This window comes from Phyllopteryx taeniolatus, chromosome 2, assembly GCF_024500385.1.
Source record: "Phyllopteryx taeniolatus isolate TA_2022b chromosome 2, UOR_Ptae_1.2, whole genome shotgun sequence".
Lineage (NCBI taxonomy): Eukaryota > Metazoa > Chordata > Actinopteri > Syngnathiformes > Syngnathidae > Phyllopteryx > Phyllopteryx taeniolatus.
The window spans coordinates 31,653,728-31,671,786 of record NC_084503.1 but is presented as its reverse complement, the minus strand read 5'-3'; the positions used below and the strand labels follow the sequence as shown (position 1 = coordinate 31,671,786).

General features: G+C 43.2%; 1 protein-coding gene across 3 annotated transcripts in view; it reads left to right on the top strand.

Moving 5' to 3' along the window:
- Nucleotides 1–552: 552 nt before the first annotated feature.
- LOC133474241 (semaphorin-4B-like) overlaps nt 553–18,059 on the top strand; it is an 89,534-nt gene continuing 72,027 nt past the window's right edge. For 2 of the 3 annotated variants that reach the window (XM_061765725.1, XM_061765726.1), the window contains exon 1: nt 17,585–17,752. The gene's annotated coding sequence lies outside the window, so the exon portion shown is untranslated. Of the gene's footprint in view, nt 646–17,584; nt 17,753–18,059 lie in introns of those variants that run through there. The other variant, XM_061765727.1, reaches the window with a different exon arrangement.

The window sequence follows — 18,059 nt, the reverse complement described above, 5'->3', positions numbered from 1 at the left end:
TCCTGACACCCTTTTTCTCCCCCAAAAATGATCTCCCCTCGCTTTTCCTTCTTAGGCTTCGCTAACAGGTGATGGCTCTGCGCTTCTGCATCATGCTTTTTCTTCTTTTTTTTTTTTTAATGCTGAAATGTCAGAAGCGCCTTCTTTCCCAAGACGTCCATCAGCGCTTGTTCATGCTGACAAGAGAGCCATTAGGGGCTTGGAAAAGGGCGTTTTCGCCCATGTCCATCTGCTATTCACTTTTAGCCTCTATTGCACGATGAAAGCTCAGCTTATTTACTGTCTCCCACTGAATGGTTGTTAATCACAGCTCTGTGCAGGTGCATCATGACCATGTTTAATCATCCTGCAGAAAATATACAAGGACACACACACACAATACACACACCTTCCCCCACCCCCCTGCAGAACACAAGCGTTCCCCTCGCCCATGATGTAATGCTACCAGACCCCTCCTCTGCCGTCTCTCACACCCTCTCCTTCCCTTTCGCCTCTTTCTATTGGTGGCTCCAGTCTGCATCTGCTGGATCAGCACACACACACATGCACTCAGTTTACACACCGGTAAGAGGAGGAGGGTGAGGAGGGGGATTCCGCTGCCACTGCAGCCTCCACTCACTCCACCTGGCTGCTGTCGCCCGCACGGTGAGTTCCCTCATTTTTATGATACATGACAGCGGGCGGCGTGGCTTGCACTAAGACAAAAGGATGCTTTTACTTTGTCATTCAGTGGGGCTAATAGAGAGACGGTTAATGAAGTGGGGTTAGGTGGGATCAGTCACTACCGTTGTCGTACATCACATGGAGTCAGCTTGTTGGCTCATGCGTGTGTGTGTTAAAGTCCTCTTTAAAAGCTGGCGTACGCTCAAGGCTCCAATCTGGGAGGTATGTCGGTCACCTTGTCGGGAGATAACGCACGCTGAGGATGCTGATGTTGAGGCTGCGTTAAGTTCCCGGTGAGGAGTGCGGTGATGTAGTTGGCTGTGACTCCTGACCAGCTGCACAATGAAGATGCAGTGGCTACAAATAAAGCCCTGACACTGTCATTATGTGGAGGGTGTGTGTGTGTGAGTGTGTGTGTGTGTGTGGATGTGAGTGACATACATTGCTCCTCCTTGTCCCTGAAGTCCACGGAGCTCATTCAGTGGAAGGCACAGTGGGATTTGAAAAGAAAAAAATTAGTTGTTTTATCATGACCTCAACCTGTGAATCCCACGAGAGCATAATTGGGTTGATTTTATTTTATTCTGTACTATTTTATATTTAAAAGTCATTTATCTTGTCTTCAGCCTTTGAAACCCAAAAGTGTGAAATGTATGTTTTCAACTCATACTTTTAATTTAAGAATGTTTTATTCTGCTTTGTTTGATTAATTTATTATGTATTATTTACTTTCTTATATATATATATATATATATATATATATATATATATATATATATATATATATATATATATTTGTTTGCATTTATTTTCTGAATCATTTTATCATGACCTCAGCTTTTGAATTTCAAGAGAATTTATTTTTCAGTCGTTAATTTTTTCCAAGTGATTTGTTTTATCATCACCTCCTTTCAATTCCCAACAACAAGAGTTTTTTTATTTATTTTTTAAGTAATTTATGTTTATTATGACTCTGCTTTTCATGCCAAAATTTATTTTTAGTTGCATTTTTTTCTTTGTTGCCTCCTGGGAGGAATTGTGTTCAACTATAAAAGTTCTGCTAAACTCTGAACTGTAATGCTGATGTCTTTACAGTGTGTTTTGCCTGGTCCACCAATGTTACAGACCACTAAAGTAAGTGATGGTTAATAGTTGCTATGGAAACGACACAGACACAGCGATCGCTCGGACTGACTAGTATACCCTCAAATTCATTTTTGAAGCTGTTACTTCGAAGTCAAACTTGCATACTGTTTGACTGGCACACAATGCAGGAGAGCAACTGTATACCTCACTCGGTATACAGCCATGCCAATGGCGAGTTCGGCTTTCGTCACCATGACGACTCGGGGCAGAACCCTGACTGCAGTGAGCTATACTTGAACCCTGAGTGAAGAAAGTGACTGCCCCGCCCATGAAGACTATAAAACCCTTTTCACTGGTGGAGGCAGATTCCAGCAAAAGTCAATGCAGCTCTGCTTACCTTTTGACTTTGACAAAATAGCAGGGGTGTTGCACCTGTGGGGGATGTGGATGTTTCTGCAGATAGTGTTTCAGACAATCTACAGCAAACCTATGTCTTTTTACATTTCACCATTAATGACTTCACCTAGTCGTGATTTTGTCTGTGAAACCTAACCACAACAATTTGGGGAATAACTCAACTATTCACAGCTATCAACATATTTTTGTGCCGCCAGAGCTCTGGCTAATAGAAAAGTGGTAATTGATGTTTTTTAACGGTGGCAAAGGTGACAGACACGTGCTTCTGGTGCATTTCTTTTAAAATCAAATCATCTGTAAGCCCTTTAAATGTAAGGGTCATTTTCTAAAATGAGTTAGAAATGATAATAAAGTGTTTTTGTGATTATAATTTGGGGTATATTTACGGTTTAAACTATTAATACTGGAAATTATAAACATTTTAGGGGAGGGTCAATTACTTGCGGACACATTTTCAGAAATAAAGGCAGACAATAAAAGATTTAGAGACCTAACTATTAGTATACAAGCAATGAAAAAGCCTTTCTTTCCCATAACATGTACCTTTTAAGATCCCTCCACTTCATGTGGTTGTCATTGATTTTCCCCAGCTAGAGGATCCATCATTTCAAATCTATCAAGTCAATCTGTAGGGAAGCTTAATCCAGCTGCAACAGCACCAACACTCTATTCGCCACGCCAGATAATCAGCGCGCAGCTCTTCAATTAACCAGCAAACAAATTAGCTTTGCTGCGCCTTTCAACTCGCTCATTATTGCTAGTGATTGCAACCATCATTATCAGCAGCATCATCATCATCATCATCGTCATCATCATCATCATCATCACATAGAGATGCTTGACATAGTGAAGCATTTCTTTTTTGGATGTCGCAGGAGTTATTGATCTCTAATTAGCATGCGAAATGGTGCATCCTGCAGGAGACAAACAGCAGTGGTTGCCAACCTTTTCTGCGCCACAGACCGATTTCACGTAAAGCAACATTTTGACGGACCGGCACAGAAACAAAAGCAAAGTATTAAAAATTAAACTCAACATTATGCTGAATGTAGTTCCGTAGTAGTAGTGAATGTAGTAATTAGTGGGAGCCCTTCACTTATTTCTCTCCAACGAGCTGGTCCCATCTTTGGGTAAAATAAAAATATAATAAAAGAGAATATAAAGAAACTGGTTTAGTCTAATTACCGTACATTGGAAGATGCCGAAAGTCACAACAACCTAACATGTTACACTATGCCTGGTAATTCATTCGATGGTTACTTTCCACTGTAACGCAGTTTCCAGTTGACTACGTACTTGTAAAGCATACTGTATTAGTCAAGAATTCATCGGATTGCTCCTCTACATTTTTAACGGAATGATCGCTGAATCCTCAGCTGCTAGTGGCTAGGTGCTAACTCCTCTGCACTAGCAACACAACCCTCGCAACACATCTATTCAACGACTCGACTCATTCAATGCTGCGAGCCCTCACGCTGGATTGCTAGCACTACCACTACTGCAAATAGCACCTGGTCACTAAATTCAACTGTGGGCTCTGATAGTAAATAAGTGAATTGCAGCTACAACTATATAGTTTGTTTGCATCAACTGAACCGCGGTGTATCTTACGCTTGCTCGTACGCTAGCTCAAATTTTGGTTCACAACACGAAGCAAAAAAATCCATCAATCTTATAATCTGACGATTCGGTCTTTCCCCCTTTCTTAAGAAGTTCTCCAAAGACATTTGTTTTTTAATAATTTTTCTAGCTTGTGTGCTTACATTTGTTTACTACCATAACCATGTGATTGAAACGAGCAGTTTGCTGTGTGTACAGAGGCACGAGTAAATGCACCTGCTTTTTCAAGATAAAACTGCTTTGATGATCAATTAAGTATTTTGTCTTCAGTCTGTCTGTGCAGCCCAGTACCAAATGGCCCGCGAACCGCGGCTCGGTTGTTGGGGACCGCTGCTGTACAGAGATTAAGCTGCAACTACAAACTTATAAGAGCAACAGGAAATGGGGGCTCCTCGGAAGGTTAACGTGGGCTCTCGCTGAGACGCTTCATTGATTTCTGACCGCTTCGAGTCCCGTTACAGTCCATAAGAGACACACTGTCTCCATGGTGACCTTTTAGAAGTAGAACCAACACATGATATTGCTGCTGTACTTCACTGGACTCGCATTGGAAGAGCTGCAATCACCCATCCATCCATTTTCTATGTTGCTGGTCCCTATTAGGGTCACGGGTGAGCTGGGGCTTATCCCAGCTGACTTTGGGCAAGAGGTGGGTTACACCTTGGACTGGTTGCCAGACAATCGCAAGGCACATAGGCGTACAGACAAACAAGCAATCAAACTCGCATTCACAGCGATAGACAATTTCGAATTTTCAATTAGCCTAACATGCATGTTTTTGAAATGTGGGAGGAAGATGAAGTACTCAGAGAAACCCCACGCAAGCATGCGGACAAAATGGGAACTTCACACAGGAAAGTTAGAGTTGAGATTCAAACCCGTAATCTTAGAAGTGTGAGGCAGACATAATAACCACTCGCTCATCATGCTGCCTGTGCAGCCTTCAAGTATGGAAAATATGACTATTTGAACTCACTCATGGATAACTGGCCAAGCAGCTGTTGAACCAGTTTGAATCGTGACTATAGAAATTCCAATCACCTTGATGAGGCATTCAGCCTGTTAAACTGTATTAACTCTGTGAGAGTCTCAGGCTTGCATATACATCCTTCCACATGATTTTATACAAGGCTTTTATCTTATTTGATGGCTTTTTGGCTCCAAACAGAGATGCCACGACTACAGTACACTCAACACGTGACAATGTGAGGCCCACTTCTGGAAAAAGCTTACGGAAAAGTCCATCCTGGAATATCTGTTCCATGAGTGCATAAGTGGACGACCTCAGCTTCCTCAGCATGCTTGCGTTGGACAAATGCAAAATCAATTAGGGCTCTTGCTTTGACATAGGAGTGAACATTTGAAGAAGATAGTTTGAAACTGTCTTGCTGTCGAATAATGAAAAGAAGGCCACTGAGGTGACTAAACATCTTGGGTCAGCTGCTCCTTAAAAGGACATATTATGGAAAGTTTACCTTTTAATTGCTTGTACTGTATAAAAATATTTAAGTCTTTGGATCAAGTGTGAAATCACCTATTTCTGAAAATGTTTCTAAGCTGATGTGATGCTCCAACTTGGCAAATTCATATACTGCCCAAACCCCATTTCCAATGAAGTTGGGACGTGTTAAATGTACATAAAAACAAAATACAATGATTTGCAAATTATTTTCAACATATATTCAATTGAATACAATACAAAGACAAGATACACTATATTGCCAAAAGTATTCGCGCACCTGCCTTGACTCACATACTGGATGATTTTAAGTGATATCCCATTTTAAGCCGTATGGTTTAATATGATGTTGGGCTTTCTTTTGCAGCTATAGCAGCTTCAACTCTTGTGGGAAGGCTTTCAACAAGTTTTAGGAGTGAGTTTATGGGAATTTTTGCATATTTGTGAGGTCACACACTGATGTTGGACGAGAAGGCCTGGCTCACTGTCAGCTCGAAATCAACCCAAATGTGTTCTATCTGGTTGAGGGCAGGACTCTGTGCAGGCCGATCAAGTTCATCCACACTAAATTCTCTCATCCATGTCTTTATGGACCTTGCTTTGTTCACTGGTGCACAGACATGTTGGAAGAGGAAGGGGTCGTCCCCAAACTGTTGACTGTCCAAAATCTCTTGGTATGCTAAAGCATTCAGAGTTCCTCTCCTTGGAGCTCAGGGGTTAATATTTTTGACATTTCCAACTATGTGGGAACAGTTTGGATATGGCCGTGTCCTGTTCCAACATAACTGCGCATCAGTGCGCAAATCAAGGTTTATAAGACATGGATGAGAGAATTTGGTGTGGATGAACTTGATTGGCCTGCACAATCCTGACCTCAACCCTGCAGAACACGTTTAGATGAATTAGAGCAGAGACTGAGAGCCAGGCCTTCTCATCCAACAGCAGTGTATAACCTCACAAATGCGCTTCTGGAAAAATGGTCGTAAATTCCCATAAACACACTCCTAAACCTTGTGGAAAGCCTTGCCAGAAGAGTTTAAGCTGTTATAACTGCAGAGGGTGGACCGATGTTATAATAAACCCTATCGATTAAGAACTGGATGTGACTCAAATTCATATCTGAGTCAAGGCAAGTGAGCGAATACTTTTGGCAGTATAGTCTATTTAATGTTCAAACTGCTAAATTTTATTGTTGTTAAAATATTCGCTCAGTTTGAATTTGATGCCTGCAAAATGTTCCAAAAAGGCTCGGATGGGGGCATGTTTACCACTGTGTTACATCACCTTTCCTTTTAAAACGACTCAATAAGTGTTTTGGAACTGAGGACACTCATTTTATAAGCTTTGTACTTGGAATTATTTCCCATTCTTGCTTGATATACAACTTAAGTTACTCAACACTGCGCTTCATAATTTGCCACACATTTTCAATGGTGGCGGCACGGTGGCCGACTGGTTAGAGCGTCAGCCTCACAGTTCTGAGGACCCGGGTTCAATCCTCGGTCCCGCCTGTGTGGAGTTTGCATGTTCTCCCCGTGCCTGCGTGGGTTTTCTCCGGGCACTCCGGTTTCCTCCCACATCCCAAAAACATGCATTAATTGGGGACTTTAAATTGCCCGTAGGTGTGAATGTGAGTGTGGATGGTTGTTTGTTTCTATGTGCCCTGCGATTGGCTGGCAACCAGTTCAGGGTGTACCCCGCCTCCTGCCCGATGACAGCTGGGATAGGCTCCAGCATGCCCGCGACCCTAGTGAGGACAAGCAGCTCTGAAAATGGATGGATTTTCAATGGTGACAGGTTGACTGGTGGCAGGTGAGTGTAGTGCATGCACTCTTTTACTAAAAAGCCGTGCTTTTGTAACACGTGCAGAATGTGGCTTGGCATTGTCTGGCTGGAATAAGCAGGGATGTTCCTCAAAAAGACGTTGCTTGGATGGCAGCATGTGTTGCTCCTAAACCTGTACGTACCTTTCAGCATTAATGGTGATTTACAGATGTGCAAGTTACCCCTGCCAAGGACACTAACACTAACCCCCATACCATCACAGAGGAACCCTTTTGAACTTTGTGCTGATAACAATCTAGATGGTCCTTTTCTTTGGCCCGGAGGACACAATGTCCATGTCCCCCCCCCCCCCAGAAAAAGAAATTGAAATGTTCACTCATCAGACCACAGCACACTTCTCCACTTTGCATCAGTCCATCTCAGATGAGCTCGGGCCCAGAGAAGCTGGCGGCATTAATGGGTGTTTTTGATACAGTATATCGCTTTTGCATGGTAGATTCTTAACTTGCATTTGTAGAAGTAACGATGAACTGTCTTAACTGACTGTGTTTTTTTTAACTGTTCCTGAGCACACGTGGCAATATCCTTTATACAATGATGCCGGTTTTTAATGCAGTCCCACCTGAGGGAGCCAAGGTCATGGGCATTCAATGTTGCTTTTTACCCTTGCTGCTTACGTGCAGAGATTTCTCCACATTCTCTGAATCTTTTGAGGATATTATGGACCGTAGATGATGAAATCCATAAATTCCTTGCAATTGTATGTTGAGAAATGTTTTTATTGGTTGGGCACATTCGTGTTAGCTGATGAGCGACACATACCATGTGGTGCCTTGAGATACAAGTGACCCGACTTACGAGGTTTTCGCGATACAAGCAAGTTGGTGTCTGGATGATTTTTTTTGCTTTGACTTTTGAGCAAAATTTTGAGACGTAAGCGCTGTATGGTGGCAGTGAACTCAACTCAGCTTACTTGACGACAAGCAGCAAATCTTCAAAAACGAGGCTTCAAGCTGTTTATTGCCACTCCCAGTTGAAGATTACTGTCGAATTAAACTTAAAACAAAGAGAATTATGTGTTTTTAAATGAACCGCATAACTTTGCTTTGGACTCCGCTATCTTAATACTAACACATAATGGGAAACACCATAGACGGTCTCATGAATAGCATCCATGTTGCGGTGTTATAATTCTTCAAGCCAGGGATATTTCTACACAAACGATACATCAACACAAGCAGATAGACGATACACAATACCCACAGGCATATATTCTTTATCTGCTCCGTAAAACAACTAACAAAAGCTTGTTTTTCTTCGTTTGTGTCTGCAAGTCTGTAGTATTATACTGCCCACAGAGGGCTGAATTGTGCACACCAGAAGGAGCTGCAATGAATTAATTATGATACACAAACTGTTTAATTCTTTACATTCTATTAAATTTTGTTATTACTGTGTGTTTGCTGTATGCTATTACAGTATGTTTTTATAGGGTGCTATTTTCCTTATAAAAAACACATTAGAAAAATATTTATTGTTTTTTGGGGGGGGGAGGCTAGAATAGATTAACGGCATTCACATTCATTTCAATGGGAAAAGATTATTTGAGATATGAGCGTTTTGAGGAACAAGTGTGGTCATGGAATGCATTAAACTCGTATCTCAAGGCACTGCTCTATTGAGTAAATTAAACAATTCTCATGCATTGTGATGGATGCAAAGATAATTGTTCCTTGGACTTCATGAGCTACCTAAACAATCATGTGCATTCTTGTAGGGTTCTTGTTTCAACATAGCAATGAATGTTTTGTGATAACTGAGTGAAAGAGCACTGGAAAGGAAAACGTAATGATGAGACATTCGACTTCAGTCACCTTCACCGCCCTGTGTTGGATATCATTCTGTATCAATAGGCTTCTTGGTTTGACATAACAGTGAAAGTATGAGCAACATCTGGGAGCACTGTGACCAATAGACCTCTGAAAAGGAGTATGCATTCTTTAGATATTTGACCTCAGCTACCTCAGCCACCTTATGTCTGAGACTATTCTAAATCAATAGGTTTCTTGCTTTGGTATAGAGGTTTGAAGAAGATCAGTTTGAACATGTGACCCAAATAGTCCTAAGAAATACCATGTATAGATTACAGTATGTAAAATAATAATAATAATAATGCATTACACGGCGGCACGGTGAACGAATGGTTAGCACATCTGCCTCACAGTTCTGAGGACCGGGGTTCAAATCCTGGCTCCGCCTGTGTGGAGTTTGCATGTTCTATCCTGCTTATGATACTAGTTAAAATCACTAGGTTTCTTGAGGTCATGTGAGACTGGTAGCACACTGAAAAGAGACATCAAGATTATGTAGCTTTGACTTACCTCAGACAATTTACATTGGATTCTGTCCAAAATCAACAGAGTTCTTGCTACAGTAGTTCCCCCCCCCCACCCACCCCCGAAAAAAAATAAATCATCAATTGTACAGGGTTCCACCGATCCTAACAATTTAGACGCTGATTGTTTCAGAAAGAGATAAAAAAAATAATAATGGATGAAATAAAAAAAATAAAGAACTGATTAGAAAATAAAGTTTCAAATCGTCATATTGGTCTGCATACTGAAAAAGTCATGAATTCATCATCAATGTCTGGAGGCTTTCTTTCCTCCACACCAACCCCCCACCATAACCCACCCTCACAATACTCCTCCTCTGCAGCTGTGCAGGACCTTGACCTCTGGCCTCTTACACAAGCTGCAAAGCAACAAAGAAAGTAGGAATAAAAGTCTAAATAAATGTAATGTATTCATCACGGTCTCATTAGAACCTGCATATGGCTGACGTCACGACCTTCCAGTCTCCGGGGCATAAGCATATTAAGATAGAGATAATTCATATTAATGCCACATGTCCCACCGGGGCAGATATTGTCTTTTATTGCTGATGATAGAGGAAGATGAAGAGAGGAAGGGCTGCTCATTTGGCATCAGCAGACGAGCTACTGCCAGATGGCTTTTGGTCATGATTCCACTTTGGTGTGTTTTTCACTCGCTTTGTTCACTGACCACATGACATCTGCACAGCAATAAACCTCATTTAAGTGTCAGTAACTTGGCACATCCCAACTAAACAAAACTACACAAAAAATACTGTTTATGAATCTAGAAGAACAAAGACCAGTAACGGCGAGCTAGTGGTTGGCATGTATGGCTCACAGTTGGGAGGTACTGGTTTCGAATCATGACTCTCACCTTCCCTTGTGGAGTTTGTATGTGCTTCATGTGCTTGTGTGGGTTTTCTCCTGGTACTCTGGTTTCCTCCCACATTCCCAAAATAGCCCTATTATGTTCATTGAAGACTCTTTGAAGACTAAATTATCTTCAGGTGTGAATATGAGTGCTTGTTTGTCTGTATGGGCTCAGCAATTGGCTGGCGACCAGTCGAGGGTGTACCCCGCTTCTCCCCCAAAGTCATTGTTGGAATAGGCTTCAGGTCACCAGTGACCCTAGTGAGGAAATGCGCTATAGAAAATGAATGGGAAATAGTCTTGAATAAGATCATGATAAGATTTGTGAAACCTACAGCATACGCAGTACCATATTTCCTCAAACACGGTAATGCCTATGCGTGATGATAATTTAACTCATGTCTAATTAAAACCGTTGCCCAATTATTTCCTTGATGTGTCGTCCACATCACAAATAAATGTCTCCTTTTTATGCTTGGGAATTGTGCTTCTAGGTGGATGTAATTATGTTTACTATGATTGATACCAACATACAGTACATCATTGTTGATATCGAGTAGGCGTGACATCTGTAAAGCTGATGTTTAGGCTGCACTTTTTAAGGCCTTTCAATCCATCCATTCATTTTCTGTAGCGCTTGTCCTTGTTTGGATTTAAACAACTACAACGTTTTTCAACTATGTGTTGCTGAAAGTCAAGTTAAAGTCGAGTAATCCATGACATCATTGATATTTTTTCTGCACAGTACAGTGGTCCCCAACCTTACTTGTTCCACATACTGGCTTCACGGTTAGTAGCATAGTACGGCTGTATGGCGTACTGCACCAAGTGCTACAACACAGTGCCGTACAGATGCACAAGTGTGGTGATGATGGTGCGTGTTATGATATGAATAAACTTCTGGTTATCACACAGTTTGCCTGCGCATTATTGGGCATCACATTTTGGGGATGAAACAGAGCTTCACTTTGCACCTCTGCCTTTTTTCCTCGCCGGCCGTCCTGTAGTATTGCTGGTATGAATATTTTAAGAGTAGCTGCGATCGGAATAGGTGAAGCTAGTGAGGAAAACAGCATCCACCACCAGCTTATTTTGGTACTCTCACACCCACGCAGATGTATGAACACTGTGTCGTCTTGTTGGCCGCATATTCCGCTGCTCCAGAGAGTGCTATTTTCCGACTACAGAAGCAGATGGGCAAGTCAAAACAAATGGAAGATGAGATGACAAAATTAAAGCAATTATTCAACTTCAAGCTTTAAAAATCAATGTGAGTAGAAACGTGAAATCATTGACGAGTCAACTAATGAGTTCAACCCCTCGTCCTCGTTAGGGTCGCGGGTGTACTGGGGCCTATCACAGCTGACTTTGGGTGAGAGTCGGGATATACCCTGGGCTGGTCACCATTAAAAATCAAAGGGCACATATAAACAAACAACCATTCACACTCACACTCATACCTCTGGACAATTTACAGTCTTTAGTGAGCCTAACATGAATGTCCTTGAAATGTGGGAGGAAGCAAGAGTACCCCCTGAAAAACATTCTTATTCGGTAAAAGGTCTCTTTATTTATTGCCTGTCAAAGGGGTTTAAGGTTATCAGCTTGAGTCATGTGATGCACTCATGATGTTGTCGTATGTCAGCATCTTTGATCCCGTCTGAAGGCCTCAATGATGACGTTGATGCACAACACATCACCAAATCAACTGTGGCAAAGAGAGATTGTCGTGTACTTAACCCCAATCAAATCTGACCTGGATATGAATGGCTGCAGTGTAGTCTGCAGTGTGTTCGTGTGTCTTGACAATGGGAGACGTTATTTGAGCATGGCGGCAGATTAAGAGTGATGTGTTCAACAATGGCGCCCCTGTCAAACGGAGCATTCGGCAAAAAGGAGTCCATTTGTTTTTTAACATAGAAATTGTGATTAGGAAGAAGAGGAAGTGACATCTTTCACTTTCTTTTGAATTAGGGTTTATTTAACGATTTTCACTTTTGAGCATCAACTCCGCAAGTCAGCAAGGTACAGCAATACAAACACCGCACAACACAATCAACAATGTAAAAAAACTAAAAAAAAAATTATAATAATAATAATAAGAAGAAAAGGCACCAGAGACAACTTCCTTATGTGTTTTTTTTGGACATACTTCTGATTCTGAATGTGAGTGTGAATGATTGATTGTTTATATGTGCCCTGTGATTGGCTGGCGACCGGTTCAGGGTGTACCCCGCCTCTTGCCCAAAGATCGATGGGATAGGCTCTAGCACGCCCGCAACCCTAGTGAGGATAAGCGGTACAGAAAATGGATGGATAATAATAATAATAATAATAATAATAATAAGCCGGGAGACCTAGTCTCTCCAGTGTGTCCTGTGTCATCCCGGGGGTCTCCTCCCGGTGGGATGTGCCCGGAACACCTCACCAGGAAGGTGTCCAGGAGGCATCCTAATCAGATGCCCGAGCCACCTCATCTGGCTCCTCTCAATGCAGAGGGGCAGCGGTTACTCCGAGCGCCTCCCGTATGACCAAGCTTGTCACCCTATCTCTAAGGGAGAGCTCGGAAACCCTGCGGAGGAAACTAATTTTGACCGCTTGCATCCGGGATCTTGTTCTTTTGGTCACGACCCACAGCTCGTGACCATAGGTGAGGGTAGGAACGTAGCTTGAGCGGTAAATTGAACGTTTCCTCACTCGTAAACAAGACCTCAAGATACTTGAACTCTTCCACTTGAGGCAGGAACTCATCCCCGACCTGGAGAGGGCATTCCACCCTTTTCCGACTGAGGAACCTTGCTCTCAGATTTGCAGGAGCTGATTTTCATCCCAGCCGCTTCATACTCGGCTGCGAACCGCTCCAGTGAGAGTTGGAGATCACGGCTTGATGAAACCAACAGAACCACATAATCTGCAAAAAGCACAGATGCAATACTGAGGTCACCAAACTGTACCCCCTCTACGCCTTGGCTACGTCTGGAAATTCTGTTCATAAAAGTTTTCAGAATCAGCAGAATCAACAGAATCAGTGACAAAGGGCAGCCTTGGCGGAGGACAACCCTCACCGGAAACGAATCCAATTTACAGCCAGCAATGTGCACCAAACTCTTGTTGTACAGGGACAGGAACAGCCCATATCAGTGGGTTCGGTACCCCATACTCCCGAAGCACCCCCACAGGATTCCCCGAGGGACACGGTCGAACGCCTTCTCCAAGTCCACAAAACACATGTAGACTGGTTGGGCGAACTCCCATGCACCCTCGAGGACCCTGCCAAGGGTGTAGAGCTGGTCAACTGTTCCACAGCCAGGACGAAAACCACACTGCTCCTCCTGAATTGGAGATTCGACTTCCCGACGGACCCTCCTCTCCAGCACCCCTGAATAGACCTTACCAGGGAGGCTGAGGAGTGTGATCCCCCTGTAGTTGGAACACACCCTCCGGCACTCGTTATTAAAAAGGACGACCACCACCCCAGTCTGCCAATCCAGAGGCACTGTCCCCGATGTCCACACGATGTTGCAGGGACGTGTCAACTCGGACAGCCCCACAACATCCAGAGCCTTTAGGAATCTCATCCACCCTCAGGGCCTTGCCAACAAGGAGCTTTTTAACCACATTGGTGACCTCAACCCCAGAGATAGGAAAGCCCGCCTCAGAGATAGCAGACTCTGCATCATCATGGTACGGCGTGTCGGTGGAATTGAGGAGGTTTTCGAAGTATTCTTCCCACCGACTCACAACGTCTCGAGTCGAGGTCAGCAGTGCCCCATCCCCATTAGACACAGTGTTGATGGTGCACTGCTTCCCCCTCCTGAAACGGCGGATGGTAGACCAGAATTTCCTCGAAGCTGTCCAGATGTCTTTCTCCATGGCCTCACCGAACTCTTCTCTCAGGCCTGAGTTTTTGCCTCAGCAACCACAAAAGCTGCATTCCGCTTGGCAAGCCGGTACCCATCAGCTGCCTAAGGAGTTCCAAAAGCCAAAAAGGCCTGATTGAACTCCTTCTTCAGCTTGACGGCATCCCTCACCGCTGATGTCCACCAATGGGTTCGGGTTGCCGCAATGACAGGCACAGACCACCTTACGGCCGCAGCTCCAGTCGGCCACCTCAGCAATGGAGGTGCGGAACGTGGTCCACCCAGACTCAATGTCCCCTGCCTTCCCCGGGAAGTGGGTGAAGTTCTGCCGGAGGTTAAAACTCCTTCTGACAGGGGATTCTGACAGACGTTTCCAGCAGACCCTCACAATATGTTTGTGCCTGCCAGGTCGCACCAGCATCTCGCACAGTGTTTGTTATGGACTATCCATGATAAGCACAGAAGTCCAATAACAGAGCACCGTTTGGGTTCTGATCAGGGGGGCAGTTACTCCCAATCACCCCGTTCCAGGTCTTACTGTCATTGCCCAGGTGAGCACCCCCTCCAAGGACTCCAGAAAAGGGTGGTACTGTGAACTTCTGTTTGGTGCATAGGCACAAACAGTCAGGATCCCTTCCCCCACCCCAAGGCGGACAGAAGCTACCCTCTTGTCCACCGGGGTGAACCCCAGTGTACAGGTGCTGAGCCGGGGAGGAATAAGTATGCCCACAACTCCTCTGCGCCTCTCACCATGGGCAACTCCAGAGTGGAAGAGAGTCCAACCCCTCTCAAGAGGACTGGTCCCAGAGTCCAAGCTGTGTGTGGAGGCGAGCTCGACTATATCTAGTCAGAACTTGTTGACCTCACACACCATCTTGGGCTTCTTCCCTGCCAGAGAGGTGATGTTCCATGTTCCTAGAGCCAACTTCTGTAACCGGGGATCGGAACGGATCGCCTTTGGCCACCGCCTGGCTCACATTGCACCTGACCCCTATGACCCCTCCCACAGGTGGTGAGCCCATGGGAAGGGGGGTCCATGTTACCCTTTTGGGCTGTGCCCGGCCGGGCCCCATGAGTGCAGAGCCGGCTACCAGTTGCTCGCCTTCAAGCCCCACTTCCAGGCCTGGCTCCAGAGTGGGGAGACCTATGACCCACGTCTTGGCAAAGGAAAACGTTTTCCAATGTTTTTATACATCATAGGTGTCTTCTGAGCCGTGCTTTGTCTGGTCCCTCAACTAGATCCTGTTTGCCATGGGTTACCATAAAGCCCCAGACAATTTAGCTCCAAGGAGCATTGGGACACACAAACCCCTCCACCACAATTAACTGACAACTCAAGGTGGGGCATTATTATTATTATTATTATTATTATTATTATTGAGTTGCTCAAGAGGGCATACCAGTAAATGTTCATGTTAGCACCGATGCTAGTACTAACACTATGGGAGGTGTCCTGGCTCCACCAATTTTATTGACCTCTAAAGTAGGTGATCTAGGGTTGCGGTGCCCTAATTATAAACTACTGTAGTTTTGTATTCTGAATTTTGTAGGTGCAAACTCCACTTACCTGTGTTATTGCTTTAATCATCTCATGCATTATTGTGTAGTATTACACATTAGTACATTACAGTATAGTAGTGGCTTTTTTAAATCACAGAACATACGTCTTTTATTCCACTTTTGGGAAATGATTGTCATCGCATTTTCAAACAAAGCAAAGAGACAAAAAATGTTGTTTTAAGCAGGGGGGCTTTACTGGTGTTGAAGCATGCTGGAGATGACTACAGTGTGACAAGTGCAACGTGACATTTTAGTCTTTTTTGCAGCTGTGAAAGGAGATTACATGAATGGCTGCGTCCTCTTGTGTTCAAGTCTTTGCCTTTACCCGTAATCCCCTGTAATGCTCTTTGTGCTGGACGCTCTCCTACATTGTTCTACTTGGCTGCAAAGCACAACAAAAGTTGAAGAACAAGAAGAAGAAAAAAGCAGTGACTTATTCATCCCCAAAACATACACACAGTTAAGACAACTTTGCCTTACAGAAATAGATAGAATCTGGAATGTCAAACCAAGTTTAATCGGGATCGTGTCAAAATTTTGTCATCTTGAAAATTTATCATGTTAAAATAAAAAATCCTTGTTTTAGAAATTCATTAAATCCGTGAAATAAATCCTACTGGTTTAGATGCAGACTTGGGTGTAATTCCACTCACCACCATGTGAAATAAAATTCAAGCAATACCTGTCAAATCTTATGCAATTTAAACTTAATTTTTGACCCTCATTGTGAGTAATTGGCAGCACGGCCGAGTGACTGGTTAGCATATCTGCCTCACAGTTCTGAGGACCCGGGTTCAACTCCAGTCTCGTGTTTCCATGTTCTCCCCGTACCTGCGAAGGTTTTCTCTGGGTACTCCGGTTTCCTCCCACATTCCAAAAATATGCATGGCAGGTTGATTGAAGACTCTAAATTGCCCATAGGTGTGCATAGATTGTTTGTCTATATGTGCCCCGCGATTGGCTGGCGACCAGTTCAGGGTGTACCCTGCCTCTTGCCCAAAAGATAGCTGGGATAGGCTCCAGGAAGCCTGCGACCCTAGTGAGGATAAGCGGTAAGGTCAATGGGCCCGAAGCTGTGATATCAAACTGGATCTGATCCACATTTGGTGTGAGATGTTGTTTATTTGGTGTACAGTAAATAAACACATTTGACTTCGTGAAAAGACAACAAATAAAAAATGTTTTACATACTGTAAATACAAAGTGTACAAAAATTATTCTCTCATGCAATGTCAAACTGGATCTGATCCGGATTTTGGTGTGGACACAAAGGGGAAAAAACAATCTTTTCTAATCTGGAAAAAATACAAATTAATGAATAATATTAGTATCATCTTATCCAATCGAAATATAATATACTATTTGTATGCTGTTTCAGAAGATGTCATGTAAAAGCAAGTCCTATCTGGATCGGATCCAGATTTTAGTATGAATCCACACATCATGACATCATGAAAAATTAGAAAAGTGAAGAAAAAAAATCCCCTTCTTTCATATTATGCAAAACAATAAAAAAAATGAAACCCTGCAATGAATGACAAAGACATACTTCTTTTCTCTAAAAATCAATTTTATTCTCTGTTATGCCGTATTTCAAACACGTAGTTAAATTTGAACAACAATGCGCTATTTGTATACTGGCTGAAGTATTGTCCAACCAGATTTAATCTGGATCTGATCCAAATTGCGCCTTGAAAAGCAAATTAAGAGAATTGCACGGGAAATAATAGTTACTTGAGTATTTGTTTTGAGTCGATTGATTTGAGTTTGAGGACTCCCTTGAGGTGAGTGACGTCACGGAGGGTAGGCTTGCAGGGAGCGTGGGTTGTGGGCGGAACTTGAACTTTTGCAGCCTTTGTGGAAACACTCCACTCACGCACACACATTCACAGTGGACTTCATTTGAGCGACACGTCAGTGCGAGCAGCGGCGTTTGGTGGATTTAAACCTTATCTCTTTTTACTTTTTCTCATCTTTCCAGCACCCTAAAGACTTGAGCAACCATTGTTGTCTTTTTTAGTTGTTTTTTTTTACTACATTTGCCAGCCAGGAAGGGTGAGTAAAATGTTTTTTCTTTGCGTGCGCGAAGCTGTTTTAAAGCGTGCAGAGATTTCTTTCTTTTCTTTTTCTTTAACTCGGGCTCCTACAATTGATTTGAAATGAAACAATTGCATTGCTTTCAAGTATTGTCATGCTACTTAACCTCAGGCTGACAAAAGATGTGCAACCATTATTGGTGTTGGCTAAATCAATATTTAACGGACAGTCGGGAAAAACAAAACACACTAAGAACACCCTCAAGCCTTTTTCGTTTATTTACGTTTTATAATATCAGCAACGTTTAAGAGAGGATGAATGTGTG